Genomic DNA, 13,452 nt, shown 5'->3' on the forward strand with positions numbered 1-13,452 from the left:
CTGACTGATCAGCTGCCCCCCAACACCAAAAAAAAAAAAAAAAAACTCCTCTGAACAATACAGAATTAAAAATCTAATTCCAATCAACCACTTTATCTTACATGTCATTAATAATATCTAATATTTAAATTCCTCCCTCATTATTGTTATTATTGGTGTTTTTAATAATGAATGCTTATTTAAATTTACTATCATTTATTGGTTTATTTGCTAATTATTACTTCATACATCCATTATTTTCTTTTAAGTAAATCTCCTTTGTGCCGTTCTCCCTTTAGAAAATTTTCAAGAAGGGAGTGTGAGGGAGAAATTTTCTCAGTCTTTGTGTAAATATGTCTTTATTTGATGCTCAAGGTTGAATGACACATTAATTAATAAATTTTAGGTTGATTATTTTTCTTGGCATTTTGCTGGTGTTATCTCAATGTCTCTGTTACAGCTGTTGTCAAATCTGACATTGGTCTCGTTTTCAGCCTTAATAATCTGAATGTCTCTCGTTACTAATAAGAGCTTCTCTTTGTTTTTATTCTGAAATTTCACTATAATATGACTGGGGTGAATTTATTTTATTTCTAGTCTTCAGGATTCATTGTTCGTCTTTGATTTCAAGATTTGTGTTTTTCACCAATTCTGGAAAATTTTTGTCTTTATCACCTTGCCCTTCCCCCAGTCTCTCTGTTTTTGTCCCTTTAGAATGTCTATTGTATTATATTTATATACATGCTTGATCCTGTCGTTTTTTCTTCATGTCTCTTAATCACTCTTTTATATTTCTCTCTGTTATTCTCTTAATCCATGCTGAATTTTGTGTAGTTGTCTTAAATCTATCTTCCAACCAATTTCCTATTCTGTTGTATCTAATCTTCTTTTTAACACATTCTTTGAGTCTTTTATTTCATTAGCATGTTTTTATTACTGTTAGTTTTATTTGGTTCTTTTTTAAAACTGCTTTTCTTTTCTTATGGGCTCATTTCTTTTATCTCTTTAACTCACCAAGGCCTAATATATAAGGGCACTTCAAAAAGTTCATGGAAAGATTTGTAGTATCTTTTAATCCTGTTTTTCCACAAACTTTTTGAAGTAACCTCATATTTATAGTGTTTTAAGACTATCTTGTCATCTCAAGCTTTGGGGGACCTAATAATTTTGTTTATTTTATCAAGTGACTCTCATTCATTATCTTTTTCTTTAGTGTTTTTTTTTTTTTTTTTTTTTTTTTTTTTAAGGTTTTTTTGTTTTTCCACAAACTTTTTGAAGTAACCTCATATTTATAGTGTTTTAAGACTATCTTGTCATCTCAAGCTTTGGGGGACCTAATAATTTTGTTTATTTTATCAAGTGACTCTCATTCATTATCTTTTTCTTTAGTGTTTTTTTTTTTTTTTTTTTTTCTTTTTCATGACCGGTAAGGGGATCGCAACCCTTGGTGTGGTGTCGCCCGCACCGCGTTCAGCCAGTGAGCGCACCGGCCATTCCTATATAGGATCCAAACCCTCAGCGGGAGTGTCGCTGCGCTCCCAGTGCCGCATTCTCCCGAGTGCGCCACGGGGCCGGCCCTTCTTTAGTGTTTTTAAAATTTGTGTTGTAAACTCTTCTGGGGGGTGCGTTCTCTGTGGGAATTCCATTTAGACTGAGCGGTAGAGCTGTTCCTCCAGAGCAGACTTACATTTGCTTCTGCTGGGTTCCCCGGGTATAGCACCAGCCAGAAATAATTATTGCGAAGTGGAATGCTGAAAAAAAAAATTGGTGGATGGAGGTGCCTGCTGAAGAGGACTCTCCCGAAAGAACCTCTTTTTGCTCCCTTTCTCCCAAAGTGGGATGTGTGACCACAGATGACTAAGAGATCCTGTGCTTCCTCTAAATGAGGCTGGTTCTATTCAAGTCCTTAGATCTTGAGTCAGTAGCAGCTGAAAGAGGATTTTCCTGCGGGCTTCCCCTTATCAGCAATGAACATGAAGAACCAGAGTAGCCTGGGAAATTTCACAGTTCCAAAGGACTTGGGGGAAAAAGCCTGTTCTGGGTCACTGATCAAGGGGCTGCAGACTCCTGGAGCCAAACTTGATTCTGCCAAATTGAACTCTGATTTTCATTTCTGAGTTTAAATTTTGACCCATAAAACTTTCTATGTTGATTGACTTTGGAAGGGGAAGTATTTTTTTTCTATTTTCCAGAAGTGAATTTGGTTAGTTTTTCTTTAATGACAAGTCCATTGCAACATGTCCTCATCACTTGACAAGAAAGGAGAACATAGGAATGAGAGCAGAAGTCAGCTCCTCTTTACTCATCAGCCCTGTGATGAAGATATGACACAACGTAAAAGCAGTGAGGAAGAGGAGCCTCATAAGAGTGAGATACCCAGCAGATCTGATCAGGTTGCTAAAGCAGCCAGTAATGAAGGCTATTCCATACATCTAGCAGGCACCTAATTTTATGTCTGGGGTAGGATCGCTGAGTTCACTGAACTTGCTAAGCAAAATAAATGCTTTAAGAGAAAATATACCAGCAAAATGTGCCCCACCCCCCACCCCCTTTTCTCCATCTTGGTAGGTTGGCTGATAATGCTAAGACTTAGGCCTGGGATGGCCAGTAGAGACCATAAAGGACCTGAGGGCTTAGTCTCTGTCAGCCTAGAATCAGCACACATGCCTTAGATTCTGTGTGGAAGTTCAGGCTTTCTTATGAATCGCCAAAAAAAAACTTATGCATCTATCAACAGGTGACTTGTTAAAACATGGGAAAGCATCTGTGCAGTGGACTCCTCTGTAGCCATCAAAGATAATGTTTGCATGCTGATATGGAAAGGCTCTCTAAGCTATTCAAATGAAAAAGCAGGCAGAAAATGATGTGCATAAACTACTCCCACTCGTGTTGACATACACATGCACACACATATTTTTGACGGAACATACCAGAAAGTGTTGATATTGGCTACCTATGGAGAATAAAAGTTGAAATCTGGGTGGAAAGAAAACAAAGTTCTCCTATTTTATTGAGTAACCTTTTGTAAATTAAAAAATTCTTGTTCATGTGTATTTTCTTTACCACCTTGCTCCCCATAGAAGAGCTCACCCAGTGTATGTCTCTTCTGAGTGTGATCTACTCTTAGGGAGTTGATCTAAGTGTGCTCTGAAGGACACTAGTTCCAAAAGATAAGATTAAGAATTACATGAAAGAAAATACGCTGTCCTACCCAAATAGGAGTAGGAAACACTGGGTTAAACCAAGTTAAGCAGTTTTCTCAACTGCAGGAGTTATCAGAGCCTTTAATGTTCATTGTAAATCTCTAAGTATGGAATAGAATATATTTCCCCCGACCTATTTGACCAAGAACCCCCCTATTTTGGAGGAGCATCCCACGGGACTGATGATCTGTAGAACATATTTTGAGAATTGCGGGCCTTGGAATGAATCTAACAAACACATCAATCCCCAAAACTCCTCTATCTTCAGGGATCTTCTAGACTGAAAGTGACCCCAGGTGTCTTGGCCATTGTGGGGCACTGGAATACAGGGAGCACTGTCCTCAGCAGCCCCCATCCACACACAACACACTCAGACCCATGGTTAGCTTAATATGAACATGCATACCTTGATATACAAATATTTAATTCATTTCTTATTCTGGCCCCCTGGTATCATGATCAAGTTCTTGTCCAAATCATCATTATTTGGGATGAGTTAAGGGTGGGAATGCCTGGTGTAGGTCAGAAAATGAGAGCACTGTTCTTTTCAGCCTAGTAGAGATAATAGAGTTTAGTCACCTCTCATTTCTGAGTCCAGGGCTGGTTCTTGTACTCTTTTCTACCTGCAGAGCACTGAGGTTGGCCATGTGCCCATTCACCTGGCCGTCGAATCTCGAGATTCCTCCATTTTTATGGTCCTTCCCCAATATAGTCTCTTTTCAAGTACAGCTGGTTCTTGAGGGGTGTTTGATCTCATCCTGATATTCTCTCAGGCTGCATGCCACTACATACTTTGTTTTTAACCAGAATGTCCAGGTTTCAGTCTTGGTTCTTTGTGACTACTTTTGTTATGACTGAGAAAATTTTATTTTCTGATTGGAAAATTAATTGACTAGAAAGCTGTGCATAAATATGCATTCTGTCCTAATAAAGGGAACAAGTAGACCCACAGAGGTAGCAGCATTGTCACAGAAGGAGACAGGGCTGGGAAGCAGAGAACCTGGCTCCAGAATCAGATACTACCACTTATTAATGATATGATTGTTGTCAAGTCACTAATCTTTTCATTTTTAAATGGGAATGAAGTACTGGGAGGAATAACACAAGCAGGGTATATGGTCATGCCCAGCCCAGGGTGCACATGCTGTGAACGTTTTCTCTTTCATCCATCCAGTGGTGAAAACGATGTGTGGTCAAACCTTGGCCCCGGAACTTGCCATTTATGTGAATGAGGGAAATTCTCTTAACCCCTCTCTAAGCTGTGGTTTCCTTATGTGTAAATGGAAACAGTAAGAGGACCTGACTCTTAGGGTCATTATGAGGACTAATAGGCTCATGTATGAAAAGCACTTAGCTCATAAAAAGCACTCCATAAATATTAGTTGTTGTCACTATGATCATTGTATGTTCAAAAGGATATAGTCACATAGACTGAATAAGTAGATATAAACAGGTGGAGTAGGAAGGATGTGGGACTTGTATGACACATACCTACAAAGCAGGGAGGCCGAGGTTCGCAGAGAATGCTGCATGGCAGATTGGTGTTTGTCCTCCTTCCTTTCCAGTTACAAAAAGTGAAATGCTTACGGGAGCAAGGGAACCCCCGGTAAGCCCCAAAGTGACTCTTCTCAAGAACAGGGATTGTGTTTTTTAGTCTGTCTATGACCAGCACCGCAGATAAAGTTTTGTTGCCCATAATCAGTCTTTTCTTTGAAGGTAACCACAGATCCTTCCTCCAGGAACTGAGAGGCTCTGCTGCATCTCAGCCCAAGGATCTTTTCACCATGGTTATCTGTGGGGCCAGGAAATCACTGGCACCAATTCCCAAACTTATTGAGACCAGACAGAAATCATATATGAGTAAAGCAGACATGGTGGGTTTAGGAGGGAAGTGGACAGTGTATGCCCAGTCTTAAGGGACATCTGCTACCCAGACTCTTTCTATTCCAACCAGGAATGGGTAAGACTTTACCAGATTTTCTAGTTTTTCAAGAGTGGCCAGAATTCCGTGTGTCGTTTTTCTATTTTTAAATACTGGCAATTTCCAAAAGAAAAATAAACAAGAATTACCATATGAGCCAAACAAAGCCACATCTATGAGCAGGTCACTCCTGCTCATAGGTGGCCTCTACCATGCGGTACCAATTTGTGACTCTACTCGAAAGATGTCCTTCATCACATTCTACAAAGACAAAACAGTCTCATCAGGAAAAAGCAAATGCGGAGAGCATCAGGGTCTAAGACTGCCGTCTGATATCATCTGTTTACAGGAGGCCCGGCTATTGGAAACTGAATTTCTGCATGTGCAGTATTGTGGGCCTTTTCTTTTTCATTCTACCACCTGGCAAAATTGGTTGAGGCAACAGTGTGAAAACTGTTTTATTCCAGGCAATATCAGAAGAGAAATCTTGATCTTTTAGCATTTTAATCCAATTCCGCATTAGGCCAATTTGTTATACCCTCCTGTGCCTATATTAATATCCTCTCAGATTTAATTGTATCATGTTTGGTGATTCAGTAATTTGAGGCATTGATCAAATGATTCAATAATTTTGGGGGGACTTAAATGTCCAAATAGCCACCATCTACTTAGTAAGCTGGATTACAAAATCATATCTCCATGTGTACTTTCTCTGGGCATAAATGCTTAAGCCACTCATTACCAAGCTTAAAACATTAAATGACAGTACCACCCAGCTCAGCCATGCTTTCCTTGTGATTCTTACTACTCCTTGGCTTGTACTATGCTTGTGTATCCTACCTGTCCCCCTGGTCTGCAAGCTCCCAGAGGACCTATGTCTGATTTTTTTATCCCTGCTACCGCCGGGCACCATGCTTGGCACTGGAACTTCGAATGTCCATACGTATAGAGGAATGAATACAGGAAGGAAGGAACCGCTGAGCAATGCCACATCCCAACTAGAATTAGAGGTACTTGTAGAGTTGGGGATCTTAGTATCCTAGAATTTGATTGTTTGAAAGACAGACTTCTGAAGCACAGATCTGGATGAACTACTCGTTTGGCTCAGGCACAGTTGAGGGCAGTTTAGTGTAAGTGAAGGAACATGAAAATCGAACAAATGTTAACTTTGGGCTCAAAAAGATATTTTCATGAGTTGTATGTCCTTAAGCAAATTACATAATTTCTTTGTCCCAAGGTTTCTTTAGATGGAAACAGGAGAGTTTTCCTCACCCTTAGGTTATTATGGGAACCAAATGAGAATATATGTACACACACACACATATACACATACATGTATATGTACGTGTGTGTATATGTATTTAAACATATACAAAAGAAATCAGTTATGTGTTGCCACAGATATGCTCCTTTAATGCTGACTCCTGTTTTATGAACATTTGTATCATTTAATGACAAGTTACCTACTTGAGGGTATTTTTAATTTAAAGTGTATTCCTTTCCTATTTCCAAGAAGACCTGCAGCAATGTACAAGGTAAACATTCATACATAACTCATGTTCTTGGGCCACACTGTTGCTACCTATGTGGCACATAGCGAACGTGCCCTGAATTGGCACTACTGGATTAAAGGAGAATATTAGCTTCCTAGAAAAGTCTTTAAAAGAACAATAATAAATAAATACCAGCTGGATGAGATTTGGAGGTATTGGGGTATTTTAGAATGACCACCTGCATTACTTCTTAGGCTCTGGTTCAGTAAAAGATACTAAAAGGGTGTGTAGGAGAGGGGGAGTTGCTCCTTGAGTCTTAGTGTTGAGAATAAGTACGAATGCTACATAAGTCTCCCAAATGCTGGCCAGTGCCACAGAAATCTATGTGGCTGGTGGGTACGGTTCAGCAGTGTGGGAAAAAGCGCATCCCAGCATTATCTCAGTGTCCCCACCTAGGTCACCTACGTCTAGTATTAGGCAAGTTTGCTCAGCATTAGGTGGGTGGGAGTGTTGATGACCGCAAAATTGAGAGACTGAGGAAAAGAGAGAGCAAGAAAGAACAAGAGATGAAAGGGCTTAACTCTGCCTCAGTCTAGTTTTCTACTGGTGAGCTCTTGATCCTCTAGTGGAAGTTGTCTATGGAAAAAGAGCTGGAGATCAAGCAAATAAAAGGTCAGAAAAATAGGTTTTGCATAAACTGAAAGTGCTGGACATAATCATTGATCTCTGAGAAAGGAAGGGAGATTGGAGCTGCAATGGATTTTTCTCTAGGTCAATGGGAAGTTTTGGTAGAAAAGCACAAATGTTGAGCATTCTCTGAACCAGGGTGACCACATTTGTTGTCACCAGAAAAGCTACTTGTGCTGGCACAAAGATCAGAAACTACAAGGAGTCTCCCAAATTAGCTTCGGCCTCAGTCCTTTCTTCTCAAACTGATGTATTTGGTTTACAATGAGGCTGTTTATACTGGATAGATTGGTGACAGACAGCTACTACCTGGGGTCTCCAAGTCCTCAGCCTTAGCCGACAGCCCTTTGCTTTCAACATGCAGATAGAAAAACTGGTTCCCTTATCCCACATCTTGTGGAAAACCCAGTGTCTTCCCTGAATATCGCCATTAATTCGTGGTTGCTTCTGACAACCTCTTGCTCGGTCCAGTGTATAGTGGTTAGGAGCTCAGATCTCTGACTAAGACAGGCCTGTGATCAAATCCTGGTTCTGTATCATTACAGTGATATAACATTGGGCAAGTTACTTGACCTTTCTCAGCCTCAATTTCCTCATCCATAAGATGGAGATAATAATAATTACCTCCTACTGTGATTGGAAGTTAGTAATAGGGTAATGATAAAGAAATATAGGTAAAGCACTTAGCATGGAAACTGGCATTATGAATGCACCAAATAGATGGTAGCTAGTGTTGATATTCCTTATTCACACTACCTCAAACAGATGAGTCAAGATGGTAATCATGTCATGCAGAATTATTTATTCCACAGCCCATGAAAAAGTTTCCCAAGGAGATCTTACAAAAATTTTCAAGAACCCCACAGGCTTGTCATTTCTTTTAGTATTCATTAATTCTGAAAATACTGAATCACAAATCACAAAAGGTAAAAAAAAAAAAAAGACTTAAAAAAAAAAATCTTTGGACAATGTTCAATGCACACAGGAAACACAGACGTCTTGCAACGGTTGCAAGGTTCCCTGGTGGTCCCTGGCTCCAGCTTGCATGCACTGACATTTTACTAAGGAATTCCTAAACTTCATTAACTTCTGCTTTTCCGAAAGGGCTTAGTTTCTATATACTCACTGAACAAATATTTATTGAGTGTCTGTTATACACCATGTATTCTGCTAGGGACATCTTGTTTTACACTTTAAAGGAGGTAATAAATATGCAAGAGATTTGAGAAGGGTCAAATGCAACAAAACCTGTGGGCTGAGTGTCCTGTCCCCATCCCCAGCGTTTCAGTTCGTAGTAATCATTTCATCATGTTGAGTTTCACCGTGTGCGCAGTAAACAGCTTGTCATAGCAGTCATGGCTCAGCTGAGAGCTTCCCAGTGGTCCCAACTGATATTTCTTAGAAATTACACCTCCTACTTTTCACGTCCTACCCCCAAACTGACTATCTCTGTTTTTCTGCTTTCTCTTGAAAGCAGGGAAAATGGTTTCTTTTCCCCTGCCTATGTTTACATATTTTAATATATTGCAGCAAATATTATTTGAGCATGGAATGTAAAGTAGAATGAGCTTCCCTGGTGGACGTGATACTCATGATTGAAATGACAATCATGAAATGAAAATGTATAGATGTGGTAGAGGAGGCAGAAGAGGACAATCAGGGCTTCAGTTGGAGGAGAAAGGCCCACGGAGAAGGTAGGATTTTAGCTCAGTGTCAAGAATAGATTGGGTTTGGTTGGGGAAGGCACAGGGAAAGGACATTCCTTCTGGAAGGCACAGCATGAGCAGAAGTGCAGAGGTGGGAAGGAGTGTCATCAGATCAAAGGGCCCAGAGTGACTGGATGCCAGCCTGGCCGATGCAGAAGATTTATGCTGGGCAATACTGTGCAGAATTTGGCTGGGGTCATGAGGCGAGGCCATGGGGAGTCCCAAGTACCAGGTTGAGGACATGGTGCTAGACTTTCTGAGCAGTGGGGGGTGGGATGCATGTGGTGCTCAATGGCACGGTCACTGGATGGGGAGAGATTGGAGGTGGAGACACTGGTCAGAGGCTTCATAAAAAGGCTCAGCAAGATATGGGAATGGTTGACTAGGGCTGACCAAGGGAGAGAAGGGAGAAGGAATACCAGATGATTCCGGAAGGTTTGGCTTGGATGATTGGGAATGGCTGGGTACCTCGCACAACAATCCACCTTTTGTATGAAGTCTGCCTTTCAAAGAAAGGTCTTTCTTCCTATTCTATGGAAATTCTTTCTTCTGATCTTGCCATGCATGGAACCTGATAATAAACACAGCATTTATCCTACTCTTTTCTGGTGTGGCTTTCCTAACAAAAGCATGAAAAACCTGCCAACTATGAAATGGCCCATCTTTGGAGAGTATCACAAATAGGCAAAACTACTTGATCTTATCAGCTTCCCACTTCCCCTCTCCCCTCAAAATCTGATCCCATGACTAGGAATGAAACAGCAACCATTTCTAATATCTGTCATAGATGTATTTTTCCCCCTGTTTTCATCGCTAGCCAATGAGTTAGCAGTGAAGTTCACAGGTTCCATTGTCTTAACTTATTTACCCTGAACTGGAGTGTTCCTTTTGGGTTTATACTAAAAGCAATAATATCCTGCACCTATTACTGACTTTTGCTGTTTAAACAGTGCCTAATGTTACCTCATTTGATACTTTATTGAAAAATCGTATGAAGCAAGCCTGGCAGGGATTATTATTTCCCTTTAAACACATAAGCAGGCTTAGACTAAGAAGTAACATGTTCATTTACACAGCCACCAAGTGTCATACCTGGAAATAATTTCTTTTCTGGTTATTTAATTACCTCCAATATACTAGAAGCTGTTACAGAGACAAAGCAGTTCAATACATTATCTTGAATATCTTCTGATAAAATTGAAAAAATCAGGTGTAAATATGTGAACACTTATATCCCATGGCTAAGTGGTCTGCCAGATGGCAATAAAAGCCATGCACGAGTCAAAAGGTACAGGGCTAGTTATCACATCATAATGTGACACAAAAATACAAGAGGATTGTGTACATTTCTGGGCTTTGTGTTTTGAGAGGGATAGTGACAACTTAGACCTTATCTAGGTGAGACTTACTGACAGTATGAAACCCCAGAGATCAAAGATGAAGGGACAAGTGTCCAGAAGAAGAGAGAACTCAGTGAGGGTAAGGGAGGATGGCATTCTGCTCTCTCCTTATTGCAATGCCTAGCATATGACACAGCCCTATTGTTCTTGGTACCAAGAGCAGGTCTGCAGCTAATAGACAGAAGAAATAGGAAGAAAGCCTCCAACTTCATATAGGGAAGGACTCCCCAACTGCTGGAACAATAAAACATACATAAAACTAGCTGCCTAAGGTGGTAAAGACTTCCCTGTCCCTAAAGGTGATCCAGCATGGGCCAGGTGAACACCTATTTAGGATGTTATAGGGAGGATGCTTATATCAGATTTCATCTGTGTGCTGTTGAGTTCAGAACCAGCATAATGGCATAGCTGAGAGGTGAGGGATGCTCACTCTTGGAACCCAGACACCATGTGTGAAGAAGCCAGGCCACATGGAGAAGCCATTTGTAGCCCCTGCTAAGGTATCAACTGACAGTCAACATCAACCACTAGATGCATGAATGTGTGAGCCTTTGGATAATTCCTGTGGTCCAACCTCTGAACCTCCCACATTTGATACCAGAAGGAGCAGAGATGAGGTGCCCTGTCAAACTTTGCCCAAACTGCAGATTCATAAGCAGAATAAATGTTATCATTTTAAGCCCCTAAATTTGGGAGTAGTTAGCTATGCCCTGCTGGATAACTAGAATGTAATGCTTCTGTGATATTCTGAATGGCCATTGATCTCCAAGTTCATTGATAGTTGCAGACTCAAGTAGAAGTTGGTGCTATTTTCAGAAAGGCAGTAGGGTGGGTTGGGCTGATGAGAGAAGAGAAGGTTGGGTGAAGCTACTGGGAGCATAGAATGAAAAGTGAATGAGGAGCTTTGAGGACACAGTGAAAAACACAGTAAAGACTAGATCTGTGGTTTTGTCATGCCCTCCATTTCCTACATGGTTTTGTGATTTTTCTGACTCTTCTGGAGAAGGCAGCTAGATATTGAGCAGGTGCTAGATCCTGTCAAGAAAGTAGAAGAGACCTTGAAGTTCTGTAGAAGACCTGCAGTGGAGGAACAGGTGATAGACTCAGCAAGCAAAACATTCAAGGGGACAGAATGAAATAGAAGTGACTAGCATGTTATTGATTGTTGGGATAGAAAGGAACTTGAGAGATTGATTTCTAGATAAGGAAATCAAGATCAGGCACTTGGGAAACAAACTAAGTATTTATTGTATAGTACAGACAGTACCACTGAATTTCAGAGAAGAGAGGTTAGGTTTGGCACGAAGAATTTGAATGAGCGATGGGCCTAAATAAGCTTTCCAAATGGGAAGATCAGAAAACTCAAGACAGGATGGATATGATATGGGCTCTTTCTCTGTCTAAGAAGGGAAAAGGCATGTCATTTCTTAAAGGTTAGAGAAGAAAATAGTGTTAGAAATCATATTTCAATACCATCAAGGACAGTGCTCTCATTTTGAGAGGAAAAAAGTACATTGAGCATGCAAAAGAAGGAAACCAGAGAGGGTGACCAATTCTCCAGCAATCAGACCATGATACACTAAAATATTTGAGATCTGCTTCCCTGGTGCTGTGAATACAGGTGGGACAAGGCAGCCAAGGGAAGGGGATAGGAAGCAGTTACCTGTCTTCCTCATTGCTTTTCAGGCTATAGTAAATATATTTAAAAATTGAGATGCAATGCTGTAAATCTGGGCTGCAATCTTCTGAGTGGCAATTCTGTTGAGTATAACTGAAGTCCCCACGTTGGTCATCCCACCTCCGGATCCCTTCATGCAGTGCACAGCATTGATTATCCCGATTATGCCCCTAGAAAAGCAATTTCAGCATCTAGGGTGGAAGAGGAGAGTATTAATCATAGTGAAATTTGACAGGGCAGAGACCTCTCCGGGTCCACTGGAGCCATTTAAAGCTTTTATGTTTCCTTTAGACCAGCACGAGTGCATGCTCATCAGAACCATGAAGAGGGAAGATGCTCACTTGGAAAGCAGTAATAGCTCAGGACGATCCTCTCTCTCTCTCTCTCTCTCTCTCTCTCTCTCTCTCTCTCTCTCTGAGCCTCTTCTTACCCCCCGTTGCCTGAATCAGGTCATCTCAGCTGTCAGTGCTGTTTTGTTCCTCTTTTCAGGAGATAACTACCAAAATGCCAGTTAGCTTGGAGGGTGTGCGCAGGGCATTTAATTGGCATTAAATTAAAAAGAAATAGGGCCGGCCCGGTGGCGCACTGACACCGAGGGTTGCGATCCCATTACCGGTCAGTAAAAAAGACAAAAAAAAAAAAAAAGAAAAAAGAAAAGAAAAAAGAAATAAAGGCACCAATGTGGTTTTAATTCTGACAGTTTTATAATAGATAGGGATTCTAGAAAAAATAATGTCAAATCTAGGTAAAATAGGAAGACTATGAAATGAACTCAGTGGTTGTTTTGAGAAGGGAGAAGGAAAATGTTCCTGCTGCAACTTTATTTAACATTCAGTACAGAGTATGGAGCCAAGACCACAAGAAAAGTCAGAGACCGCCATGTGCCGGTGACATACAGACCAAGTGCCACCTGCGAGACGTCACGCTTTCCTGCTTCTCCCTACTGTCCAACAGTTACAACTAAGACAAGTAGATATTTTAGAATTGGGGACTGGAAGGGATGTTAAAAGATCATTTAGGTAGTTTCTCTGCCTTCAGGGAGGAGTAAACTGAAATCATTCTGTCTATATTAAATATGTCTAGCTTGTAAATTACGTTTCTCTGGAGGGCGTCACGAATTAGCCCTGGGGGAGTATTTAGAATCAATTCATCACTACCAGGAAATTGTTTGTGTGCAACCTTTCCCATTTCAGTTTCTGTTTCTTCCCTTTCCATCCTTTATAAAGAGACACAATAGCTGGTTATTGTCTTTCTGAGAAGCCTTCATTCCTAATCTGTGTTTCCTGAAATATATTTATTACTGAAACCCTTCCTCACGTGCTCTATTTTCCTGCCCTTAAGTAATATTTATTGCTTGATGCTAAGCCCTCCCTCCAGTAAGAAGC

General features: G+C 40.7%; 1 protein-coding gene across 1 annotated transcript in view; it reads left to right on the plus strand.

Annotated features, from left to right (window-relative positions):
• The window catches only part of AQP9 (aquaporin 9), a 38,572-nt gene that overhangs the window by 7,225 nt on the left and 17,895 nt on the right, over nucleotides 1-13,452 (plus strand). The window lies entirely within an intron of this gene.

This window comes from Galeopterus variegatus, unplaced genomic scaffold (assembly GCF_000696425.1).
Source record: "Galeopterus variegatus unplaced genomic scaffold, G_variegatus-3.0.2 Scaffold91, whole genome shotgun sequence".
Classification (NCBI taxonomy): Eukaryota; Metazoa; Chordata; class Mammalia; order Dermoptera; family Cynocephalidae; genus Galeopterus; species Galeopterus variegatus.